The sequence below is a fragment of the Salvelinus fontinalis genome, chromosome 5, assembly GCF_029448725.1.
Source record: "Salvelinus fontinalis isolate EN_2023a chromosome 5, ASM2944872v1, whole genome shotgun sequence".
Lineage (NCBI taxonomy): Eukaryota > Metazoa > Chordata > Actinopteri > Salmoniformes > Salmonidae > Salvelinus > Salvelinus fontinalis.
The window spans coordinates 44,089,070-44,117,042 of record NC_074669.1 but is presented as its reverse complement, the minus strand read 5'-3'; the positions used below and the strand labels follow the sequence as shown (position 1 = coordinate 44,117,042).

Below are 27,973 nucleotides of genomic sequence, written 5' to 3'. Positions count from 1 at the left end.
TAAATGTTTAACATGATTTTTGTTATGACTATCTCCTCCGTAGCCCACAAAAATAATTATCTGTAAGGTCCCTCAGTCCAGCAGGGAATTTCAAACACAGATTCAACCACAAAGACCAGGGAGGTTTTCCAATGCCTCGCAAAAAAGGTAATTTACTGGTAGATGGGTAAAAAAATAGAATTAACATTGAATATCCCTCTGAGCATGGGGAAGTTATTCACTACACTTTGGATGGTGTATCAATATGCCCAGTCACTACAAAGATCCATCCTTCTTAACTCAGTTGCCGGAGACGAAGGAAATCGTTCAGGGATTTCACCACGAGGCCAATGGTGACTTTAAAACAGTTACATAGTTTAATGTCTGTGATATAAGAAAACTGAGGAAGTGTCAACAAGACTGTAGTTACTCCACAATACTAACCTAACTGAAAAAGTGAAAAGAAGGAAGCCTGTACAGAATAAAATATTCCAAAACATGCATTCTGTTTGAAAAAAGGCACTTAAGTAAAACTGCAAAAAATAAGGCAAGGAAATTAACTTAATGTCTTGAATACAAAGGGTAATACTTGGGGCAAATCCAACACAAGACATCACTGTGTACCACGTTTCATATTTTCATGGATGGTGGCGGTTGCATCATGTTATGGGTATGCTTGTCATCAGTAAGGACTAGGGAGTTGTTTATGATAAAAATGAATGGAATAGAGCTAATGGCTGTCTAGCAATGATCAACAATCAACTTCACAGAGCTTGAAGAATTTTAAAAAGAATAGTGGGCATATATTGTGCAATCCAGGTGTGGAAAGCTCTTAGAGGCTTAACCAAAAAGACTCAAAGCTGTAATCGCCGCCAAATGTGCTTCTACAGTTTTGACTCAGGGGTGTGAATACTTATGTAAATGAGAGACTTTGTCATGTAGTGTATGTGGACACCTGCTTGTCAAACATCTCATTCCCAAATCATGGGCATATATATGGAGTTGGTCCCCACTTTGCTCAGCCTCCACTCTTCTGGGAAGGCTTTCCACTAGTAGTTGGAACATTGCTGTGGGGACTTGCTTCCATTCAGCCACAAGAGCATTAGTGAGGTCGGGCACTGAATTTGGGCGATTAGGCCTGGGCCAATTCATCCCAAAGGTGTTTGATGTGGTTGAGGCCAGGGCTCTGGGCAGGCCAGTCAAGTCCTTCCACACTGATCTCGACAAAGCATTTCTGTATGGACCTCGCTTTGTGCACGGGGGCATAGTCATGCTGAAACAGGAAAGGTCCTTCCCCAAACTGTTGCCACTGATCCAGAGTCCAATGGCAGCAAGCTTTACACCACTCCAGTCGACGCTTGTCATTGCACATGGTGATCTTAGGCTTGTGTGCGGCTGTTTGGCCATGGAAATCCATATCATGAAGCTTCTGTTGAACAGTTATTGTGCTAACATTGCTTCCAGAGCCAGTTTGGAACTCAGTAGGGAGTGTTGCAACCGAGGAAAGACGATTTACGCACCACATGTTTCATGACTAGAAGATCCCGTTCTGTGAGCTTGTGTGTCCTAACACTTTGCAGTTGAGCTTGGTTGCCCCTAGATGTTTCCACTTCACAATAACAGCATTTACAGTTGACTGGGACATCTCCAGCAGGGCAGACATGTGACAAACTGACTTGTTGGAAAGGTGGCATCCTATGACGGTGCCACGTTAAAAGTCACTGAACTCTTCAGTAAGGCCATTCTACTGCCAAACGGGTGTGGCTGAAATAGCCAAATCCACTAATTTGAAGGGGTGTCCACATACTTCTGTCTATATATTGTATATTGTATTTTGGTATTTCATTTTCAATAAATTTGCAACAATTTCTAAAAACATGTTTCCAATTTTATCATTGTGGGGTATTGTGTGTAGATGGACGAGGAGAAAATCTATTTAATCCATTTTGAATTCAGGCTGAACACAACAAATTTTGGAATAAGTCAAGGGGTATGAATACTTTCTGAAGGCACTGTAGTTGCTTACCAAGACATTGAATGTTCCTGAGTGGCATAGATACAGTTTGAAAGTGGTTGTTTACCAATGATCAACAACCAACTTGACAGAGTTTGACAATTTTTTTTAAAGGATTATGTGTAAATATTGTACACTCCAGGTGTGCAAAACTTTTACAGACTTACCCAGAAACTCACAGCTGCAGTGTCTGCCAAAGGTTGAATACTTATGTAATCAAGAAATTGTCACGGCTCAGGAGAAGACCCAGACACAGACAGTTAGAAAATAAGTAACAAAAGTTTAATACAAAAACAGGGGGCAGACAAACGACAGGTCAAGGGCAGGCAGAGGTCAGTAATCCAGAGCAGAGTCTAAAAGGTACAGAACGGCAGGCAGGCTCAGGGCAGTAGAATGGTCAAAACAGGGACTAGAGGAGAAAAAAAATAGGAGTACGGGAAAAACGCTGGTAAGCTTGACGAGACAAGACGAACTGGCAACAGACAAACAGAGAACACGGGATAATGGGGAAGATGGGCGACACCTGGAGGGGGGTGGAGACAAGCACAAAGACAGGTGAAACAGATCAGGGTATGACAGATATATTTGTGTTTTATTTATCTTTCATGTTTTACAAATGTTAGAATTTTTCTTCCACTTTGACATTACAGAGTATTTTCTGTAGCTCTTCAACAAAATAAATTAACACATTTTTCAATTTTAATCCCAGTTTGTAACACAACAAAATGTGGAAAAAGTAAAAAGTTGTGAATACTTTCTGAAGGCACTGTATACAATATTGTTGAAATAAAGAGCACTAAAGACATTTGGCGATGTCACCTTTTAATCTGAGCCATTTTGTTTTCAACAATTAAGAAAGAGCTCAACTTCTTTTTTTAATGTTTGTCAGTCAGTCTACCTCAGAAAGATACCTCAGTTAGATACCTCATTCACCCATCCAGCTACAGTAGATTACCCCCCCCCCCCCCCATCCTTCTCAGCTGATTGTACCCTGGAGAAGACAGACACCTAGAAGTTTGCAGATGGGGAAGAAAGTAAAAGAGAACACAATCTATACACACACAAAAAAATCCTCAAATCAAATGAAAGATCTCAGCTAAATAAACAATATCAGTGTGAGAAAATACGTTTGCCATTGGTTTAATGCAGATCAATGGTGTGTGCCACTTTTAGAACAATGGAAATCCAACACCATTATTAAACAGATTTCCACCACAGAAACAGCTAGGCGCGGCGCGTGTGTGCGGAGTGCATATTAAACCATGAGGATCTCTTGTTGCAGCTCCCCTCGCTGCCTGATGCATTACGTTTCATCCAGCCATCTAATTATTCCCTCAGAAACCTGAATTTTGAAGTTACAAAAGAGCGTCCCTATCTGTCACTGAGCGCCATTGATCTTATTGAAAGAAAATGTGGGTGTAGAGGAAACCCAATATAACTCCATGCCATTAAATTCCACACAGCATTATTCACCAACAGAATTGACAGATTTCCCTGAGACATTTCTTTTAATCTTCAACTGTTGTTCAAGAAGAGAAAAAAAAACTACACTTCAGGCCTTTTCCCTCTTTCCATATTTGTGAGGAGGTTAACAAAAAGGCTATTGAAGTAGGGAGAAAAAAATACTCTTCCTTATAACTTGTTGATTATTAACAATGAGGAGGAAAATACATGTGTATGTGTTGTATTAGGGTTGTGTGAATTGTCAGGCTGTATTATTCATTGTCGAAAATACACACTGAGTGTACAAAACTTTAGGAACACCTGCACTTTCCATGACATAGACCAGGGGTGTCAAACTCATTCCATGGAGTTCCTTACTAATCCGTGACCTTAATTCATCAATCAAGTACAAGGGAGGAGCGAAAACCCGGAGACACTCGGCCCTCCGTGGAATGAGTTTGACACATGAAAACTATGATCCGTTATTGATGTCAGTTGTTAAATCCACTTCAATCAGTGAAGATGAAATAGAGGAGACTGGTTAAAGAATGATTTTTAAGCCATGAGACAATTGAGACATGGATTGTGTATGTGTGCCATTCTGAGGGTGAATGGACAAGACAAAATATTTAAGTGCCTTTGAACGGGGTATGGTAGTACGTGCCAGGCGCACCGAGTGTGTCAAAAACTGCAACGCTGCTGGGTTTTTCACGCACAACAAGTGTCCCATGTGTATGAAGAATGGTCCACCACCCGAAGGACATCCAGCCAACTTAACCCAACTGTGGGAATAATTGGAGTTAACATGGGCAAGCATCCCTTTGGAACACTTTCGACACATTGTAGATGAATTGAGCAAAAGGGTGTGCAACTCCATATTAGGAAGGTGTTCCTAATGGTTTGTACACTCCGTGTAGTTTTCAGGGTCATTATTGTTACCAATTTTTATGTAGGTCTATTGTGTGGGTTTGTGACAAAGAGAGAGAGAGAACCTGAAGACCTATATGTGTTTGTGCATATGTCTGTGTCCAGGTATGGGATGGAGGGGGCAGCTCAACCTTTTCTTTCTGTAATGATCACAGTACGGTAATTGGTAAACATTAGAATAATATAGAGGTTATAGGAAGAGCTGTGTCTTCAACGAGGTCCGGAGGGCAGCATTGTGAAACTAGTGACATTAAGGTCACGTGATTATACGGCCACTTTTCAAAATAAAGGTCCCCCCTGACATTTTTTTCTTAAAGGAATGTTTTTCTGATTTAAAATCACAAAAAAATATATAGTTTAAGGTACGTAAACATACATTTATTAAAAATACAAACAATATATTATTACAATTAATTGAACAAAGATCTATTTAATGTATTATATATATTTTTAACTGTAATGATGTGTTTTATTCCCCTTTAAAAAACAACAACAAAAGAAACACAATACCAACACTGTTGCTGGAAGTTTATTTCTATTTATTTAACCTTGATTTAACCAGGAAGGGCTCATTGAGATTTGAAATGTATTTTTCAAGAGCGTCCTGGCCAAGATAGGCAGAACAAGTCATTACACAATTACAGACAGACAACAGGAAAAACTACAGGTAATCTAGACAAAAAACATAGAATTCACCAGAGTATAACAAAATCATAAAACAGAAAATTAAAAACATTGACAGGTCAAGGAATCAGCCTCCAAATCCTTCATCAATGATTTAAAAACACCAATCGGGACAAGTTCTTCCAGTTGAAAAGTATTTTGAAAGGCTTTCCGAGGCCGATGGCGCAGAATACATAAAAGCCCTTTTACCAGATTCAGTTCGGACATTTGGAACAGTTAGCAGGATAAAGTCCTGAGAATGAAGAGAGTACCCATCACATTCTGAACAATAAAAATGCCCAAATAAAATGGTAGTAAATCCAAAATGGCTTTGTAAATAAAAGTATACCAGTGACTGAGCCTACAATTAACTAGAGAAGACCAGCCAACCCTGGTATATAAAGTACAGCGGTGCGTAAGGGTTTTGCAGTTTAAAATAAATCTCATTAACTGCTGTCAACTCGTAACAGAACAGGATTTAATCGTGTTTTGAAGAGAACATTTACAAATTGTCTCTGTCTACTTTGGAACTGTAACTTTGGAAGGGGCACAGAGTCCGTCCCCCCCCCCTCTCAGTGTCTTCAGAAAGTATTCATGGATCTTTCTATAAACTGGGGTACCAGTGAGGATTTCCTATAGTGGACAACTTCTTACAGCTGTTGATTAGTCATTGATAATAATCTGCACATTTTATTTCATTTCATTACATTAAGATATAAGCGGGGAGCACTCAATAAAATTTAAAACCTGTTTAACCCTTTATCATAGTTGGTGTCTTGACAGATTTGTCCAAAATCATGCAACATAAAACATTACTTTTCTGTCCTTGCATTTATGGCAGTGTAAGTTGTCGTTATATTATATATTAAGCATTTCTTCAGTTAAATTAGATATTGAACTTGAACCCTGTAAGAATCCTCCCAGCTAGCAAAGAGGACTCGGCCCAGTCACGGCCCTATCTGGTGCGCCGGAACTGATTTAAATCGGTGGTGTCCGGCTCGGCGATGTCATATAGAATCACTGCCCAGAATCGGCCTGAGTACATCAGGCTGATTCTGTCTGCTATAACTAAGCCAACACTGCCGGTGCCTTGCCTGAATCCCCCCAATTCATATTTGCATCGGGCCACTAACTAATGTATTAATATTACCCATGCAACCCCCTGATAGTTTTCAATACAGTTGCATTATACTCGTTCAAAATACAAGCAGCTCATAACGCACATAACACATCATAGGAAATGGGTGATTGACAACCACAAATGAATACATATCATACTAAATGGAGTGTCTCGCATTTACATAAAAATAATACGAAATGCTCTGAAACCAGGTTGTACATCCACAACATCAACTCCAGCTGCTGCATGGCCTGTGACTAAAAACTAGCCTTTCACTACAACCAATACCATTGACATCCATCTCTCTCTGGTCATGGTTTTAAAAGTTTTGAAATATCACTGCAATATATGGGGCTCCCGAGTGGCGCTTCATCTCAGTGCAAGAGTCATCGCTACAGTCCCTGGTTTGAATCCAGGCTGTATCACATCCGGCTGTGATTGGGAGTCCCATAGGGCGGCGCACAATTGGCTCAGCATCGTCCGGGGTAGGCCGTCATTGTAAATAAGAATGTGTTCTTAACTGACTTGCCTAGTTACATTTTTTTTTAAGTATCAACTTTGCTGTGGGCTCGTTGGAAGCTGCAGTTTTGAAATATAATTGTAACATTGTCTTAGAAGAACAATATTGGCAAGCCAATTCAAGCATTGCCAATATGCCTAACTTTACTAGTGTCTTTAGTAGAGCATTTTGGCCAGTTTTATGGTAAAGAGAATTTGGTGAATAATTTGCATGGCCTTATACATCTAAGTGATGACTGAATATTATCTCAGGGTTTCCTTTTGAAAACTTCTTAGGTCAAAGAAAGAAAATGGTTTGAAGTTATAAGACGTATGTCAGAGTTTGAACATGCAACTTCTGATTGTTGTACTAAGGTACTATGTGAAAGAATCTCACAATGATGGTGCTATTATAAGATTAGGAGATCTTTAAAAAAAACATGGCATGCCATTGCTCCATTAAATACTGCATGATGCGTAGGCTGGAATGCTTTCAATTCTTGAATACCTGATATTATTGAGTAATACAATAAATCACTATGCTTCATAGTGATGTCACATACCAGTCAGTGAATGTAAGGAAATACAGTCTAGCCTATGAGCGTATAATGAGTTCACTTCTGTCACAAACCTTTTGACAATCCAATGAACTCAAATGACAGTGTGGCTTTAATGTTTTTCTGAATAATAAATGTACATATGTAAATTGATTATATATAAAATGTAAAGTAGTGAGAACAGTTGCAAATGCAAATTGGTCTTCATTTTTAACTTGGGTCAAACTTTTCGGGTAGCCTTCCACAATCTTTCCACAAGAAGTTGGGTGAATTTTGGCCCATTCCTCCTAACAGAGCTGGGGTAACTGAGTCAGGTTTGTAGGCCTCCTTGCTCGCACACGCCTTTTCAGGTCTGCCCACACATTTTCTATAGGTTTGATGTCAGGGCTTTGTGATGGCCACTCCAATACCTTGACTTTGTTGTCCTTAAGCCATTTTGCCGCAACTTTGGCAGTATGCTTGGGGTCATTGTCCATTTGGAAGACCCATTTGCGACCAAGATTTAACTACCTGACTGATGTCTAGAGATGTTGCTTCAATATATCCACATAATTGTCCTTCCTTATGGTGCCATCTATTTTGTGAATTGCACCAATCCCTCCTCCAGCAAAGCACCCCCACAACATGATGCTGCCACCCCCATGCTTCACGGTTGGGATGGTGTTCTTCAGCTTGCAAGCATCCCCCTTTTTCCTCCAAACATAACGATGGTCATTATGGCCAAACAGTTCTATTTTTGTTTCATCAGACATTTCTCCTAAAAGTACGATCTTTGTCCCCATGTGCAGTTGCAAACCGTAGTCTGGCTTTTTTATGGCGATTTTGGAGCAGTAGCTTCTTCCTTGCTGAGCGGCCTTTCAGATTATGTTGATATAGGACTTGTTTTACTGTGGATATAGATATTTTTGTACCTGTTTCCTCCAGCATCTTCACAAGGTCGTTTGCTGCTGTTCTGGGATTGATTTGCACTTTTCGCACCAAAGTACATTCATCTCCAGGAGAAGGAACCTGACTCCTTCCTGAGCGGTATGATGGCTGCGTGGTCCCATTTTTATTACATTTTTAAAAACCTTTATTTAACTAGGCAAGTCAGTTAAGAACAAATTCTTATTTTCAATGACGGCCTAGGAACAATGGGTTAACTGCCTTGTTCAGGGGCAGAATGACAGATTTTTACCTTGTAAGCTCAGGTATTCGATCTTGCAACCTTCCGGTTACTAGTCCAATGCTCTAATCACTAGGCTACCTGCCGCCCCATGGTGTTTATACTTGTGTACTATTGTTTGTACAGATGAACATGGTACCTTCAGGCATTTGGAAATTGCTCCCAAGGATGAACCAGACTTGTGGAAGTCTACAATTGTTTTTTCAGAGGTCTTGGTTGATTTCATTTGATTTTCCCATGATGTCAAGCAAAGATGCATTGAGTTTGAAGGTAGGCCTTGAAATACATCCTAAGGTACACCTCCAATTGACAAAAATTTTGTCAATTAGCCTAACAGATTTTTCTAAAGCCATGACATAATTTTCTGGAATTTTCCAAGCTGTTTAATTAAAGGCACAGTCAACTTAGTGTATGTAAACTTCTGACCCACTGGAATTGTGATACAATGAATTATAAATGAAATAATCTGTCTGTAAACAATTGTTGGAAAAATTACTTGTGTCATGCACAAAGTAGATGTCCTAACCGACTTGCCAAAACTATAGTTTGTTAACAAGAAATTTGTGGAGTGGTTGAAAAATGAGTTTTAATGACTCCAACCTAAGTGTATGTAAACTTCTGACTTCAACTGTAGGTATTCCTCTTGTCCAGATGGGATAGGGCAGTGTGTAGTGCAATGGCGATTGTATTGTCTGTGGTCCAATTGGGGCGGTAAGCAAATTTAAGTGGGTCTAGGGTGACAGGTAAGGTGGAGGTGATATGATCCTTGACTAGCCTCTCAAAGCACTTCATGATAACAGAAGTGAGTGCTATGGGGCGATAGTCATTTAGTTCAGTTTCCTTTGCTTTCTTGGGTGCAGGAATAATGGTGGCCATCTTGAAGCATGTGGGGACAACAGACTGGGATAGGGAGAGATTGAATATGTCCGTAAACACACCAGCCAGCTGGTCTGCGCATGCTCTGAGGACGAGGCTATGGATGCTGTCTGGGCCGGCAGCCTTGCACGAGTTAACAGGTTTAAATGTCTTACTCACATTGGCCACGGCGAAGGAGAGCCCAAAGACCTTGGTAGCGGGCCGCGTCGGTGGCACTGTATTATCCTCAAAGCGGGCAAAGAAGGTGTTTAGTTTGTCTGGAAGCAAGACGTCGATGACGTGGCTGGTTTTCTTTTTGTAGTGCGTGATCGTCTATAGACCCTGCCACAAACGTTTCGTGTCTGAGCTGTTGAATTGTGACTCCACTTTGTCTCTATACAGACATTTCGCTTTTCTGATTGCCTTGCGGAGGGATTAACTACACTGTTTGTATTCGGCTATAACCCCAGTCACCTTTCCATGGTTAAATGCGATTGTTCGCACTTTCAGTTTTGCACGAATGCCGCCATCCACGGTTTCTGGTTAGGGTAGATTTTAATAATCACAGTGGGTACAACATCTCCTATGCACTTCCTTATAAACTCACTCACCGAATCAGCGTATACGTCAATATTATTCTCTGAGGCTACCCGAAACTATTAGCGAGCTGGACACAGTCAAGACACTGTATGAATGTAAGTCCATTATACTTTCTACAGTTTCAATTTGGTTTAAGTCATTTTAAAATATATTGAGTTAATTTTCCTCACCCCAAAAATCCATAAGGTGTTGATTATGACGTGTCCACTGTGGGGCTCTATAGAACAGGTATGTTTGCGGCTCCTCTAGAACAGGGGTGTCAAAGTTGACACGTCATAATACCCATAAAACCTAGTGGTCAAACACGTAAATGGTTCCAATAGTTTTTTCACCTTTCGTTTTTCCTATAGGGGATTTCTAAACCACTTAGAACAAGGTCTGTGTTTCATGTAGGCTTTCCCTGGCGTGACATTTTGATAACCATGTAAATCTCTCAGACAAGGTGACTTATATCAATATATTCAGCTCTATTTACTGAGATTCGAAAATGCTAATTAGTATCAAAGGAGACATCGTACAAGACTACAACATCCCTGCAAGCACCTGTACGCCATCTCTAGCTGGGCAGTGTGGAGTGCAATAGAGATTGCATCATCTGTGGATTTGTTTGGGCGGTATGCAAATTGGAGTGGGTCTAGGGTTTCTGGGATAGTGGTGTTGATGTGAGCCATTACCAACCTTTCAAAGCACTTCATGGCTACAGACATGAGTGCTACGGGTCTGTAGTCATTTAGGCAGGTTGCCTTTGTGTTCTTGGGCACAGGGACTATGGTGGTCTGCTTGAAACATGTTGGTATTACAGACTCAATCAGGGACATGCTGCAAATGTCAGTGAAGACACCTGCCAGTTGATCAGCACATGTCCTGGTAATCCATCTGGCCCCGCAGCCTTGTGTATGTTGACCAGTTTAAAGGTCTTACTCACGTTGGCTACGGCGAGTGTGATCACACAGTCATCTGGAACAGCTGATGCTCTCATGCATGCCTCAGTGTTGCTTGCCTCAAAGCGAATGTAACAGTATAACTTTACGTCGTCCCCTCGCCCCGACACGGGCGCGAACCAGGGAACCTCTGCACACATCAACAACGGTTGCCCACGAAGCATCGTTACCCATCGCTCCACAAAGGCCGCGGCCCTTGCAGAGCAAGGGGCAACCCTACTTAATGTCTCAGAGCAAGTGACGTAACTGATTGAAATGCTACTAACGCGCACCCGCTAACTAGCTAGCCATTTCACATCCGTTACACGAGCATAGAAGTGATTTAGCTCGTCTGGTAGGCTCGTGTCGCTGGGCAGCTCGCAGCTGTGCATCCCTTTGTAGTCTGTAATAGTTTGCAAGCCCTGCCACATAAGACGAGCGTCGGATGATTCAATCTTAGCCCTGTATTGACGCTTTGCCTGTTTGATGGTTCGTTGCAGGGCATAGCAGGATTTCTTGTAAGCTTCCGGGTTAGTGTCCCACACCTTGAAAGCGGCAGCTCTACCCTTTAGCTCTGTGTAAATGTTGCCTGTAATCCATGGCTTCTGGTTGGGGTATGTACGTACAGTCACTGTGGGGACGACGTCCTCGATGCACTTATTGATAAAGCCAGTGACTGATGTGGTGTACTCCTCAATGCCATCGGAAGAATTCGGGAACATGTTCCGGTCTGTGATAGAAAAACAGTCCTGTAGTTTAGCATTTGCTTCATCTGACCACTTTTTTATAGACCGAGTCACTGGTGCTTCCTGCTTTAATTTTTGCTTGTAAGCAGGAATCAGGAGGATAGAGTTGTGGTCGGATTTACCAAATGGAGGGCGAGGGAGAGCTTTGTATGCGTCTGTATGTGGAGTACAGGTGATCTAGAATTTTTTCCCCTCTAGTTGCACATTTAACATTTTGATGGACATTGATAGAACTGATTTAAGTTTCCCTGCATTAAAGTCTCTGGCCACTAGGAGCACCGCCACTGGGTGAGTGGTTTCCTGTTTGCTTATTTCCTTATACAGCTGACTGAGTGTGGTCTTATTTATTTATTTATTTACCGTTATTTTACCAGGTAAGTTGACTGAGAACACGTTCTCATTTGCAGCAACGACCTGGGGAATTGTTACAGGGGAGAGGAGGGGGATGAATGAGCCAATTGTAAACTGGGGATTATTAGGTGACCATGATGGTTTGAGGGCCAGATTGGGAATTTAGCCAGGACACCGGGGTTAACACCCCTACTCTTACGATAAGTGCCATGGGATCTTTAATGACCTCAGAGAGTCAGGACACCCGTTTAACGTCCCATCCGAAAGATGGCACCCTACACAGGGCAGTGTCCCGAATCACTGCCCTGGGGCATTGGGGTATTTTTTAGACCAGAGGAAAGAGTGCCTCCTACTGGCCCTCCAACACCACTTCCAGCAGCATCTGGTCTCCCATCCAGGGACTGACCAGGACCAACCCTGCTTAGCTTCAGAAGCAAGCCAGCATCTGTCTGTGGTGGTAGCACAATTGGTTGGGCGCTTGTAAAACTGCTGCCATTTCTTGCGGCGCCATTTTAAGGAGTCTACTACTGTATGTATGTGTGAATGGTGACAGAATATTACCCCAGCTGTAGGTCCATTTGAGTGTGTGTGGTCACTTAGGCCTGCATATCAACCAGTTCTGGGAACATTCAATATTTGGGCTGCTTGCTCTCAAAGTGCTGCTTGAATATCTTCAGGCTTGTGTCTATAAAAGGTCAAGTACAAAATGGAGGACCTTAGTCTGTGGCTTAGGTTGAATTCAAAGTTGACACAAATGATAAACTAAGCAATAAGTTGCAACAAACTACAACACATATTAAAGACTGTACCACACAGGCCAAGTTTCCCAAAAGCATCTTAAGGCTAAGTTCATTGTTGGAACCTTCGTATGAGCATCGTTAAATCTCTGAGCTGTTTCCCAAAACCATCATTACTAAAGTGGCACTTGAAAACCGTAGCAGGTATGACTAAATAAGGTTACATAACCTTGCCTACTTGCTATAACAATGATCTGCTGTACAGATTGTAACAGAAAACAGATCAATGTCTTCCTGCAGTAAAGTTTGTACACTGTTGACTCAAGAGAAGATGCTAATCAGCCAATCTCTTAAACCTTTCAAAATGCCAGACCAAAATAATTCAGTTAACTAGGGTAGCTACAAGTCAAATAATACTTGAAGTGCCCACCCCTCACCCACAGGCACAAACAAACGTCAAAAACACCTAGCTTCACCAGCTACATTAGCTAGATAGTTAACTAGCAAGCTAGACTGTTGGTTTATAAAAGCCAAGGAAAGCAAATTTGTATAACTATTTCTCATACATTTAAATAGCTAGACATATAGACGGTGGGTATAATTTGTTGAACGTTCCAACCGAAATCTGTTCCAAAAACTTTGTAAATAACACGGTTGCCAACAAACAGTTGTATAGCGGCAGAATAAGATAGCGTGTAGGGAGTGGGCTATTCAATTACGTAAATACAGGCAAATGTATTGATAAACATCAAAACGTCACGCCAGGGTAAGCCTACTCTGAGCACAGATGTTATTTGAAGACGTTCTAAAATCCGCTATGGGAAAAATGAATGGGGAAAAAACGATTGGAACCATTTCCGTGTTTGACCGCTAGGTTTTATGGGTATTGTGATTTATATTGCTGTACTCTATAGGCTACTACTTCTGATACCTGTAAATCTGCCCTTAAAGATTACTGAAAATAAATATATATATTTTCGTTTCACGCCAGTGGAATTTGACAGGTCCCCTCAATTCTTTGACGTTTACCCCGCCCCATCAATCCTGGGTTGTTTACAATACTGCCACAGGCCAGGAATTGTGAGCGGCTGACGGACTCTTTTGGAACATACCTCGTCAACTAGCTACTTTTACGATAGAGGTCGTCTCTGAAAAGTATTAGCGCACAGGGAAAGGTGCCACGCAAGAGCGGCCCGGCAACTCGACTGCAGCACGACCTTGGATTGGAAAAGTAAGCACCAAAGAAAACAACGCCATCGCCACCCGAAAATAATAGTAGCGAGGCGCCCACTTCCTGGTAAGAATGCAGAAGTTTGCTAGCTAGCTAACGTTAGTTAACAAACTTATCGAAATTGCGGGGTAATTTGCTAGCTAGCTAACGTTAGCTAGGTTCGAGTGTCCATACCATTGTCACATGTAAAACTTAACTAACGTTAGTTGGTTAACAAACTAAGCGAATTTACGGGGTAATTTGTAAATATTCCACGGAAAGTTTAAGTAAACAAGACGAAAGCAATGCGACTCAACTTTTCATCGTACTTTAACTAACTCGCTAGCAATCCATCTGTTTTATAGTTTCTTGCAAGTTACTAATAACGGTATGTACTGTCAACAGTTAGCTAGCTAGGTTGGCAGGTGTTGTATAGTGATAGCTAATGTGCTACCTAGCTCATATAACGTTTGTCGTCAGTTTAGTGAATGCCAATATTTTTGCTTTTCCAAACTTTTGCCAGCCTGCCCTGTGTTTCAGTTCTCGTGTCTTGTCTGATGTCCCAATGGAAATATGGTGTTATTTCAGAACAGTTATAATTCACAGACGGGTTGGCTGACAACGCCACGAAATGATGTGGCCGGAAGGTGTGCGTTGTTATGATTCTGAACGTTGTCATGTCTAGATGGGATCCATCATGTGTCAAATTTACCAAAAAAGTTTAGCATTTTAGCTAATCCTAACCGTAACATAATTCCCCTAACCTGCCATGTTCATTCTTCTTATATGCTGCGTACGTTCTCCTAAACCTGCTACGAAAAGTAAATCATTACAAAAGCTTCTAGCCATGACCTCCTGCACTGGGAGCCACATTTTAAATGGAATACATGGATCAGGGTGGGAAAAAATCGAATTAAAACAATTTAAATGTGTTTTCGGAAGGGCTGTGGTCACCATTCATGTAATACATTTAAATGTATACATCAGATAGCTCCTCAATACTATTTCATAGTTTTTTCATAGGGACATTATTTTCCTATTTCAATCCTATGCTTGGTGTGACTTTTATGGACAGAGCAGACCATCTGATATGCCCTTAAATATTATGATATGCAACCTGGAATAAAAATTTAAGAGGAACAGTGTTATATAGCGATAAAAAAAAAAAAATCTCACATCTGTGCAGTTTGCAAGCGATGTTGTTTGGCTACATTGTATTGTTGTTTCCTCTCCTGAGTGTACTGGTTGTATTGTATAATTATGCTTGACTGAGAACCACGGGTTTAGGGCTGTCCCCAACCCCCAAAAATGTTGGTCGAACGAAAGTGTTCTTTCAACTAGGAATCGGCCGATATTAGCTAAAAATTCCAACATCGGTATTGGCCCAATGTCTAGTTTAACGCCTATGTGCAAAACCGATGTCAAAGCTGACGTGCATACCTATATAACGTAGATAGATTATGTAATGACGCCACAAAAAATATAGCGCTACAGGTGCAACACAGCATTCCTAACCTAGCCCACAATGTCTGCTGTGTGGATCGAGCAGTCAACAAGTCAAGCAGTCATTTGAAAGAGTAAGACAATTTCAGCGAGACAACTCAAGATAATGGAATTCATTGCCCTTGACAATCAACCGTTCTCTGTTGTGGAAACTTGCCTAGAAGGACGGTAGGGGGAGGATTCTATCATCAAATGTATTTCTTAGTTAGGTTGGCTGTGATTGGTTGCAATTTCAGTTTAATCCACCAGAAAATAAAAAACATCATTCAACAAAAAGTATTATTAATATGTGTCACATCCGACTGTGATTGGGAGTCCCATAGGGCAACGCACAATTGGCCCAGTGTTTCTCTCCCTCTAAAAACAGAAATAAATGTTTTGGCCGTTACAAATATTATTTTGGCCTTTTATTCAGATTACAATTGCTCACTTTCGTTTTTTTGAGAAGGAAATAACCTCCAAAATATCGTTCTATATTATGAAGTTGATGGCACAGTCATATAGCCCGGCACCTACATAATAAAGCTGAGTGACTCACTCATTCATGGCTTTGGATCAAAATAAATAAGTACCAACATTCTTTCTGATAGCCTTTAATAAATACATGTTTTGATTATCCTGACCTGGACACCATGTACAGTATTATAATAGCATTCCCGATTGGCAAAATGCGTTGCTACAGATGCAGGCTCGATACCCGTGCCGTCGATACCCGTGCCATCCGCCACCGGGAGACCAATATGTAATTATTAGCGGTCACGTCATTTAAATAAATATTTTTCGATATACTGGAGGCCTACCGTAGGCGACATGAGTCTCACTAGTGTTGAGTAATGTGCTGTTAAAAGTGGTGTAGGTCTTATTTATTTAAAAAGCATATTGAAGTTAGAAGCAATAGGATTTGAAGCAATAGCCTACAACTATTTTAGCACCGTTTCACGCTGCTCTGAGACAAACATGGGGACTGGTCTTGATAAATCAATGAGATTTTTATTTTCACGATCTCCGTTTGGGTATTGGTTAGACTAGAATTAGAAAATTAGGGTGTAGAAATGTTATGCTCTTAGTGTAACCTTATTTAACTAGGCAAGTCAGTTAAGGATAAATAGTTATTTACAAGGACAGCCTACTCCTTCCTCCCCGTCGGGGAATTGAACCCCGGTTTCCCGCGTTCCCGCACAACACGGGGGTTCTTTAGCTAAATAGCCCAGTACTGTAGCCTACTCCGACCGTCACATTGTACAGCGCCATATTTTCCGTCCCATCCTAACGGAAACCTAGAGGGTTTGTCTTGGAATAGAAACACCTTACTCAAATGAATTAAGCAACATTTTTCAAAATCAGTCCCATATGCTATGTTCTTACAAAAAGGTTTTACATTCTATAGTACAGCCACTATTGAAGGCTATCAAATGCTTCTCAAAGATTCCCTCTGGTGGTCAAACTAGAACTAACTAGCTTTAATGGCTATAATGGCTGACGCTTAAATAACGTGCCATAGAATTATGCGGCACTACGCAAGCTGTGCTGCAGAACGCTGCAACTTTTAAAGGACGAACCACTGTAGGCCTGTTTTGACGTTTCCACTGGTTCAGTGTCCCATTTATCACTTTCATGCTGAGTGGTTATCAAAAGTGAGCGAGCCGGGAAGATTTTTCAAATACATTAAACTCAATGGATGTAAAAACAGACTTTGTTTGCTTGCTCTTCTGAGATGAAGAAAAAAAATTACATTGAAGCTCCACAGCTCATTAGTAGTGTTGCGTTAAGCCAATCAGAAATACTATCAGACCCCCAAATTTGGCACATTTATATGCCTACATTTGTGACTCACCACCTGGATTCGGTCTTATGTAGCAAAATGTGACATTTTTATTTTTTATTTTTACAGTGGATAAAAGTAGAGATTCAGAGCTACAAAATTGTATATCATACACTGCATTTGAGGAACAATGGGAAAGTAATTCTGCTTTGAAAGTTGATGAACTTGTAAACTCTCTTTTGAGAGATTTTCGCCTTTTAAATGTTTTGGTATGTAGTGAATAGCTCCTCTTTGTCTAAACCCATTCAGCATCGTTCACACCCTTTTAAGCTTCAGCACCACCCATCTCATTTCGCTCTCGGAGCGCACACTTGATTTATTTACCTCCTGATAACATGAAAACAGCCTAACTAGCTCTGCTAGGAACCATTTCATTACGCTTTTTTGCAGACGTTTACTGACACCGGCCATATTCAACGGTGTTGTAGACATGTCACGTAAGGTTAGCTAACGAGCCAGCCAGCTAACATTAGGTAGTTAACCTTTGTAGCACAGGCGTTCCGCTTGCGACCCACCTCGACAACATCCCGGTGAAATTGCAGAGCGCGAAATTCAAACTACAGAAATATAAATATTTAACATTCATGAAAATACATGTGTAATACATCAAAATAAATCTTATCTTCTTGTTAATCCAGCTGCTGTGTCAGATTTCAAAAAGGCTTTACGGCGAAAGCACACCATGTGATTATCTGAGGACAGCGCCCCGCATACAAAACCATAAAACATTTTTCAACCAGGCAGGTGCGAAACGAAAGTCAGAAATAGCGATATAATAAATGCCTTACCTTTGAAGATCTTCTTCTGTTGGCACTCCAAAAGGTCCCAGTTACATCACAAATGGTTATTTTGTTCGATAAAGTCCTTTATATCCATAACTCAGTTTAGCTGGCGCGCTTCAGTCAATAATCCACCGGTTTCCCTCCAAAATGCGTACAAAATGAATCCCAAACGTTAGCAATAAACTTATCCAAACAAGTCAAACAACGTTTATAATCAAGCCTTTGGTACCCTAAAAGGTAAATATACAATACATTTTAAGATGGAGAATAGTATGTTCATTACCGGAGATAAATAACAAGAAACACACTTTCCTCCATGCGCATGGAAACACTACAGCCAAAATGGGAGCCACTTAGAAGAACTACAACTTCTAGCTAATTTTTCCAAAAACCAGCCTGAAACTCTTTCTAAAGACTGTTGACATCTAGTGGAAGCCCTAGGAACTGCAATCTGGGAGGTTTTCGCCTTATAATAAAAGTGACAGCCATTGAAAACAGTGGTAGGCTGAATTCTTTTTTTTTGGGATGGTTTGTCCTCAGGGTTTTGCCTGCCATATCAGTTCTGTTATACTCACAGACATTATTTTAACTGTTTTAGAAACTTTAGAGTGTTTTCTATCCAAATCTACCAATTATATGCATATCCTAGCTTCTGGGCCTGAGTAACAGGCAGTTTACTTTGGGGACGCTTTTCATCCCGACATCAAAATACTGCCCCCTTGCCCAAAGAGGTTTTAAACAACAATGAACAAAGTGCCAACAATGTCTAACATTAAGCTCTAACTAGAAAAGTAAACAACTCTGGGGAAACAAATAATAGCATCCGCTAGGGAGCCTGCCAGCTAACGTTAGCTAGCTAGCTAACAGTACACTATAGCTTGAAATGAAACCCCTTTCTGTCAAATTTGAAACATGTAATTTCTGAAAATGTAGCTAGCTATCTTATCTGTACACACCATCATGCATGATGGACACGTCTCCCTGTCAGGAATGCCATACCACGTTTTCCCTTAGTTTGAAGATGTAATCCGGAGACAGGTGTTTCTCCATCTCATTAGCTATCATACTCTAATTCCACTGATTTCAAAACTTGACACTCCAGAAAGTGGAGAGCAACACTTATGCAGCTCCACTACGCAATCATTTAAAAAAAAAGCCGCGTTCGACAGGATTACCAACACACTGACAAGCTCAAATAGACAGCAGCCTTCAATATGGCAGACCAATCTGAACTCCCCTCTCAGCATGTCCAGCCCACTCATTATCTCAGCCAATCATGGCTAGTGGGAAGGTTGCTCACTTTTTCTGTGGCTTAACCAACAAGGCTCGTAATTTGACAATTTTATTCATATTTACAGATGGCATACAAGTTTTGTTATTAAGGCACATGAAAGTTCACATGTTCGAGAAGGCATTTCTGCCAAAAAACGCATTTTGACCAAAACAATTTTTTTTTTACGTTCAAAAGGCTTTCCTGTGAAGTTGTTACTTGCGACATACGCCTAGTTTCCTGAATCAGGTCACATTTGCATACAGGCCAAGTAGCCTTTAGGCCTACTTCTATGCCTAATCAGGTGCATGTCCTTACTCAACATTGACAGCAGGGCGCAAAACACAAGACAATTACTAAATTGACAAAACTCATAAATGGAATGAAATAAACCAAAACTTGTTTCTCACACATGTAGCATAGGTTGTGCACTCAACATCGTGTTCTCTCTGACAATGAGAACGGTAAAGACTGAAATAATAATATATTGAATGCATTAACAAAAATGACCTTAAACAAACTAACATTGTAGATTGTACATTTACCGTTAATTCCTAAAATGTCTAATCAAACTTGAACAATTCGCACACGTTATGAAACAATGAATGTGCACAAATTGGCGGGAGAGAGCTAATTCTGGAGAGAGACGTGCATTTTAGCCACACTCCCCTTCTTGGACTGTGCCATCCCCGTGGCCTCTGCAATGGATTAGTTCACTGAGATGGGCGCAAATCAGACAGGTGTCTCGTGTGCCATAATTTTTTTTTTTTATATATTTGCTACTGCTTTACAAAAACAAAATATTGGTTGACCAACAGCGTATAGGCTATTACATGTCACTGGAGTAGGCTAGCATATAGGCCTATATTTCATTTTCTCACAGCATCTAAACTGATTGGACCAACTTCTGAAAATACCATGCTTAGATTCATAATGACATCTCCGATTGAATTCTTTGCTAACTGCGACAGTTTTGTTGCAAACAAGACAAACTGGTTTGGCATTGGAGAAATATGGTACGAAGAATATCTTTTAATAGGGTACATACGCCTATTAATATAGACCATGGTAATCTTTCCACTGTAATCAAATCAAATTGATCTTATTGTCATTGAATTGATTAGCCCACTAACCACGTTAAATGTGTAGTGTAGCCCACACTGTGTAGGGCTATGAATTGGGCCGCTAGTAGGATATTGGTGACCTTTTAGTAGTGGTTTCTTTGTAGCAATTCAACCCTGAAGGCCTGATTTACTCAGTCTCCTCTGAACAGTTGATGTTGGCTTGTCTGTTACTTGAACTCTGTGAAGCATTTATTTGGTCTGCAATTTCTGAGGCTGGTAATTCTAATGAACTTATCCTCTGCAGCAGAGGTAACTCTTTGTCTTACTTTGCTGTGGAGGTCGTCATGAGAGCCAGTTTCATCATCCCGCTAGATGTTTTTGCGACTGCACTTGAAGAAACTTTAAAAGTTCTTGAAATATTCTGCGTTGATTGACCTTCATGTCTTAAAGTAATGATGGAGTGTCGTTTCTGTTTGCTTATTGTAGACGTTTGCTTACTCTAGACATATCTCCCATGTCATGTTAATGGGTAGCTGCCCATACAAATATAATGAATAGAATGGGCTTGTAGCCTCTCAACCTAGCAATTATGACTGGTAAACTCATTGTTACACTCGCAATGGCTGCATGCTATTGTGATGCAATTCCCATGGTATTGTCCCAGTCCGTATTACACAGAACATTGCGGCCCCGACCGCTAGGGCTGCAAGATTTGGGCAAAATATCTAATTGCGATTTATTATTTTTGGGCAGATATTGCAATTGTGACTATGAATTGCATTTTTTCAAACACGTAGGGGAAAACTTGGTAATTCCATCAGACATCGTTTTAAGTGTCAGTGTAGAGAATAACACTTCTAAAATGGGACCATGTGAATGAGTACATACTGTGCTAACTGAATACAAAACCAAAGGAAATAAATATTTTCCAACATTGTTATAGGCTACATATGATAGTAGATATGATTATTACACCTACATATTAACAAACATGCATTTTTAAACTATACTATGCTATACGACGCTTCTCCCCCGATTGCTCAGTTTGGCCGAGCTGCCAGCTCTAGGTAGAGTCTTGGTGGTTATAAACTTCTTCCATTTAAGAATGATGGCCACTGTATTCTTGGGGACCTTCAATGCTGCAGACAGTTTTTGGTACCCTTCCCCAGATCTGTGCCTCGACACAATCCTGTCTCTGGGCTCTACATACAATTCGACCTCATGGCTTGGTTTTTGCTCTGACATGCAGTGTCCTCTGTGGGACCTTATATAGACAGGTGTGTACCTTTCCAAATCCTGTCCAATCAATCAATCGAATTTACCACAGGTGGACTCACATGAAGTTGTAGAAACATCTCAAGGATGATCAATGGAAACAGGATGCCCCTGAACTCAATTTCGAGTCTCATAGCAAAGGGTCTGAATACGTATGTAAATAAAGTATTTCTGTTTTTATTTTTAATACATTTGCAAGGATTTCTAAAAACCTGTTTTTGCTTTGTCATTATTATTCCATCCATTTTAGAATAGGCTGTTATGTAACAAACATTTGCGAAACTGAAGGGGTATGAATACTTTCCGAATGCACTTCACTAACCTAAATAAGAGAATGAAAGGAAGCCTGTACATAATACAAATATTCCAAAACATGCAATAAAGTAAAACTGCGAAAATTGTGGCAAAGAAATTCACTTTGTGCCGAATAATAACCTAAAAAACGCAAGACAAAATGTGTACTGGAGTTGCTTACCAAGACAACCCTGAATGCTTCTGAGTGGCTTGGTTAGTTTTGACCTAAATCGGCTTAAAAATATATGGCAAGCCATGAAAATGGCCGTCTAGCAATGATCAACAACCAACTTCAGTTAGAAGAATTTTAAAAAGAATAATGTGCAAATATTGTACAATCGAGTGCAAAGCTCTTAGATTTAGCCAGAAAGACTCACAGCTGTAATCGCTGCCAAATGTGATTCTAACGTGTATTGACTCAGGGGTATGAATGAGATATTTATGTATTTCATTTTCAGTAAAAAAAAAAAAAGAAAACATGTTTTTACTTTGTCATTATGCGGTATTGTGTTTAGGTGGGTGAGAACCCCCCAATATAATACATTTTGAATTCAGGCTGTAACACAACAACATGTGGAATAAATCAAGGGCCATGAATACTTTCTGAAGGCACTGTGTCAGGTAAGCAACCTTTGCAGTTAACATTTAATTGAGAATGTTTTTGGGGAAAATATTTCTGACTGTTATCATAAGCATCGCTAACTGGCTACATAGAGTGATAGACAAACGCGCGCACCAAACAGACAGACAGGCAATTTTGATGGAAATTAATTGGCAGATAATGTTACGTTTGCCTTTTTAAGCCAGTTGTGGCTAACTGGGGGTCAATGTGGCATTACCTATTAAGCCCACTTCCATCTTTTGGATTCAAAATAAAAAAAGACATTTTCTGCAGTTAATGTTATACCTATTCATCTGGTGGTTATATCAATAACAGCTTTTATTCTAAACCAATCTTTTGTTTTATTAAGTTATTGACAATTATTTTTAAGTTCTCACTAGTAGCCAATTTCAAAGCTGCAATTTTTTGGGGGTGTTTAGGTGACCTGCAGATAAACACTTTTCTTATATTATTTGTACCTTAACCAATAATTGATCAAACTTTATGTAAAATGAAAAGATTAATGTACTGATATATGCACAAATAGGATGGCATTTCAGGGCCATTTTTTTTCATGCTGGCAGTCGTGCCTGCACGCCAGAGTCACACAGTAGCAACAAGGAAATAGATTTCAGGCATTCACAAGTTACATTTTTAAATGCATCTTGTCTTATTTTACTTTTAAATTAACCTGGCGTTGTTATGCATGTATTACATTTGAGTAAATTTGAACATTTCTCAGGTGGGCTTAAAGGGTACAGTAGCACAAACACTCCCTGTGAATGTAAATGGCAATAAACAAATACTAACTTTGCATAATATTGTGGTTTAAAGTGTATATTTATACCCCAAACCTTTCATTTCCAAATATTAAACTAATCATATCTTGTTTGAAGTCTATGATTAGTTGAATCAGTTGTGTACTGTTTTGGCGAGAACAAAAGTCTAAGTCCACATTGATCTCTGTGGATATGATTGGACACCCCCCCCCCCCCCCTCTTAAGAGTGCTAGGCTTCATGATGAGTAGTCATGATTGGTTTATTTTGATTACTTGAGAGGAGATTATATTAATCACTTTATGAATAAGAATGGTCAGTTTTAAGTTTTGAACATTTAGGAAATTAATTAAAATAGATGATTTAAGAGGTGGGCTTATTTGGAACACCCATGGGGCTTACAGGGTACATTCGGTATCCATTAAGCTCAGTCCAGAATTTGTTTAATCTCATGTAAAGTTTTATGAAATATGTCAATCTTTCATTTTGTCTCGACCTTTTCTTACAGAAATTAGGACAGTATATGTTAGAAATGTCTCAACTTAGATTTTGTTGGGCTTAATAGGTACACTTTCGCTAGATAGTAGATAAAGTTTATGACAGTTCGCGAGGGATCACATGAATAAGTGCATGGACTTTCAGAATTGATTGGCGGGTTACTACCTGTTGGAGACCCCTGTTCTAGACCCCTATGGTAGAAGTTGAACTATGTACCTAGGCCTTTTGTCCCACTCCCAGAACACTATATTGTGTCGTACTGGATTGAGAACAATGAGCTCACCTCACAGCTCACACAGCCATTGTTTTAACAGCCCCATGTCTCTCAGCTCTATTCCATCAGTAGGCCAGAATAGAATGCAACCAAAGATTATCCAGGAGTGGCTGAGTGGTATCACATCATTCTATTGACCTTTATTATTACTCTCCCTTCTGTTTCTACATCCCCTCTCCGTCAAAGACAACAAACCAAGCCAGCATCAGCCAGGTGATGGAGATCAGATCACTGTCTGATTCTCTGAATTACACGATCAATGATCTAGTCAAAAAAACCCGATGGCTGCTCAATCAATGGCAGCCAAAAGCTGCCTGCATCAGACAGGGCTGAGCGTCAACAGGTTGTAAAATTTAGGCAGGGCCGCCTGCCAGTAACCTTGTTTTTGATTGCTGATGAGACGTGAATTGTTTTTGGCAGCCTTTGGTGAAATGTCATGAATTGTTGCATTGTAAACCAGGTTATGCCTTTGTTGTTGCGTAGTCTATAAATCTGTCTCGCATAGGCTTATCTCGTTTTGTCTCATGTTTGATATCGTAACAGTTTCCGTCATTAGAGTTATGTTTTTAGATTAGACCTATATGCCAGGGCTCTATAAAATCTGTTTTATTTTTTATTTTATTTTAAAGTTTTTCCTTATTCTGCTTTCTCCAGGGGCCTTTTCCAGTTTTCACACTCAATCACTCTTTTTTAATAGAACATCCACAGTGCTTAAATCACATCAGGAGACTACTTTTGACATCTGGGGAAAATATGGGATATTTTGGGTGTAGTTACACTTTGTGATGGTAGAGTTTGCAAAAAAAATGCCCACGAATGAATCAAAATAATCATAATATCATTTTGCCAGGTAAACATAGAGCCTCGTGAAATTATGCAATAGGGCATTTCCACAGAAACCGAATTACGCTTTGACTCAGTTTTTTCCACTTTAAAATGTATGCCAAACAGAACCATTGATTTTAAAGTTTAACAAACCATACAACTCTATGCACAATGACTACTTTTAACAATTTCCACAGGAAAAAAAGGGGGAAAAAACTAATTTAGTGGAAGAACTGTGCAGATGCAAACTTTGGTAACGAAATTACGGTAAAATCTCCCTCAGATTTTTATGCGACCTCTGAATTAAGATTCAAAGATGTCTGCAGAAAGAATGGGGTGTCAGCTATGGCCACCTAACCACTAGGCTACCTTTTGGGGCGGCAGGTAGCCTAGTGGTTAGAGTGTTGGACTAGTGACGGAAAGGTTGCACGATCAAATACCCGAGCTGACAAGGTAAAAATCTGTCATTCTGCCCCTGAACAAGGCAGTTAACCCAGGTGGCCGTCATTGAAAATAAGAATGTGTTCTTAACTGACTTGCCTAGTTAAATAAAGGTAAAAAATAAATAAAAATACAACAGCGTAGGGTAGAGTTCAGCATAGTAAAGTGGAGTACAGTACAATATACTTGTTGTACTTTTGCATTGTACTGCTCTCTACTTAAGTGATAATGCCAGTGAAGCCGGTGCCTTGAAGATATATTGGCACGGGTGTTGTGAGTCCCGAGACGAAGTCGAGGGCCGGCAAAAACAGGGGCCAAATATATCCTCCAAACACTGGCTTCAAGGGCATTATCACTTTTATACAACAGCTTACCAACATCTTCAAATAAAGATGAACATATTTTATTTTAAAAACCATTTTTGATGAATTTATTCATACTATTTCATCCTTCCACAAGATATAGTCCCGAAACAAATCTAGGGTTGCTACCCAAGCCGGCTGGTTGTTCGTTCTATCGGTTCGATTGCCAGAGACGTGACCCATTCGTTCAGTCTTTTTGTTCTGTATCTATGGACGCAACTCAGCCGTTCGTTCTAAATGCTCTATTGCCGTACTAGCGGGCAACGTTCTTATCCCTTGCCTGCTAGGTAGCCAACTACGGCTACCTTGCAGTCACGTCAGAATAACAACAAAGTATTTGCATTTGTTTAAGCTGATTTCTAGTGACATTTATTTGGATAAATCCGTATCAATGATCTAATGATGCACGATTTCACCTGGCATGGAGAATGTGCTCTCTCGTTAGGACACAGTCGTCCAGAGGAGCTAGCCAACAACACAGCTAACACAATAACTTCAAACGGAAGCTGGAAAGACTGCAAACTAGTGGCACTTCATTTAGTTTGACCTGTTTTCTATTGATATTTCTTTGTATATACACTGCTCAAAAAAATAAAGGGAACACTAAAATAACACATCCAAGATCTGAATGAATGAAATATTCTTATTAAATACTTTTTTCTTTACATAGTTGAATGTGCTGACAACAAAATCACACACAAATTATCAATGGAAATCAAATTGATCAACCCATGGAGGTCTGGATTTGGAGTCACACTCAAAATTAAAGTGGAAAACCACACTACAGGCTGATCCAACTTTTTGATGTAATGTCCTTAAAACAAGTCAAAATGAGGCTCAGTAGTGTGTGTGGCCTCCACGTGCCTGTATGACCTCCCTACAATGCCTGGGCATGCTCCTGATGAGGTGGCGGATGGTCTCCTGAGGGATCTCCTCCCAGACCTGGACTAAAGCATCCGCCAACTCCTGGACAGTCTGTGGTGCAACGACTGTTGGTGGATGGAGTGAGACATGATGTCCCAGATGTGCTCAATTGGATTCAGGTCTGGGGAACGGGCGGGCCAGTCCATAGCATCAATGCCTTCCTCTTGCAGGAACTGCTGTCACACTCCAGCCACATGAGGTCTAGCATTGTCTTGCATTAGAAAGAACCCAGGGCCAATATGCACCAGCATATGGTCTCACAAGGGGTCTGAGGATCTCATCTCGGTACCTAATGGCAGTCAGGTTACCTCTGGCGAGCACATGGAGGGCTGTGCGGCCCCCCAAAGAAATGCCACCCCACACCATGACTGACCCACGCCAAACCGGTCATGCTGGAGGATGTTGCAGGCAGCAGAACGTTCTCCACGGCGTCTCCAGACTCTGTCACATGTGCTCAGTGTGAACCTGCTTTCATCTGTGAAGAGCACAAGGCGCCAGTGGCGAATTTGCCAATCTTGGTGTTCTCTGGCAAATGCCAAACGTCCTGCACGGTGTTGGGCTGTAAGCACAACCCCCACCTGTGGACGTTGGGCCCTCATACCACCCTCATGGAGTCTGTTTCTGACCGTTTGAGCAGACACATGCACATTTGTGGCCTGCTGGAGGTCATTTTGCAGTGCTCTGGCAGTGCTCCTCCTTGCACAAAGGCAGAGGTAGCGGTCCTGCTGCTGGGTTGTTGCCCTCCTACGGCCTCCTCCACGTCTCCTGATGTACTGGCCTGTCTCCTGGTAGCGCCTCCATGCTCTGGACACTACGCTGACAGACACAGCAAACCTTCTTGCCACAGCTCGCATTGATGTGCCATCCTGGATGAGCTGCACTACCTGAGCCACTTGTGTGGGTTGTAGACTCCGTCTCATGCTACCACTAGAGTGAAAGCACCGCCAGCATTCAAAAGTGACCAAAACATCAGCCAGGAAGCATAGGAACTGAGAAGTGGTCTGTGGTCACCACCTGCAGAACCACTCCTTTATTGGGGGTGTCTTGCTAATTCCCTATAATTTCCACCTGTTGTCTATTCCATTTGCACAACAGCATGTGAAATTTATTGTCAATCAGTGTTGCTTCCTAAGTGCACAGTTTGATTTCACAGAAGTGTGATTGACTTGGAGTTAAATTGTGTTGTTTAAGTGTTCCCTTTATTTTTTTGAGCAGTGTATTTCAACTGGCTGAGAAAAGCTGCCTGCCTGTCTCTGTCTCATCCCGACTCCAGCCTCATTCATTACTGTGTGACAGCTGTAGATCGAATTTGAATATTGAAACTATGTTGCAAATGTCGGAGAGACAGACAGTAATGTTTATACAAATCTCCGCTGTTGAAAGCCAAATGTTAGTCTAAAGGAAATGTGAGATAATGTCTAGAAGATTTTTATATTGGAGATCAAGTTTATAAATTGCCTGGGTGGTCTGATGAGA

General features: G+C 40.7%; 1 protein-coding gene across 4 annotated transcripts in view; it reads left to right on the top strand.

The window, feature by feature from the left end:
- The window catches only part of LOC129855640 (serine/threonine-protein kinase Nek7), a 193,768-nt gene that overhangs the window by 12,196 nt on the left and 153,599 nt on the right, over window positions 1-27,973 (top strand). The window contains exon 1 of one of the 4 annotated variants that reach the window (XM_055923516.1): window positions 13,449-13,872. The exons of 1 other annotated variant lie outside the window; for it this stretch is intronic. The gene's annotated coding sequence lies outside the window, so the exon portion shown is untranslated. Of the gene's footprint in view, window positions 1-13,448; window positions 13,873-27,973 lie in introns of those variants that run through there. 2 more of the 4 variants (XM_055923517.1, XM_055923514.1) reach the window with 2 other exon arrangements.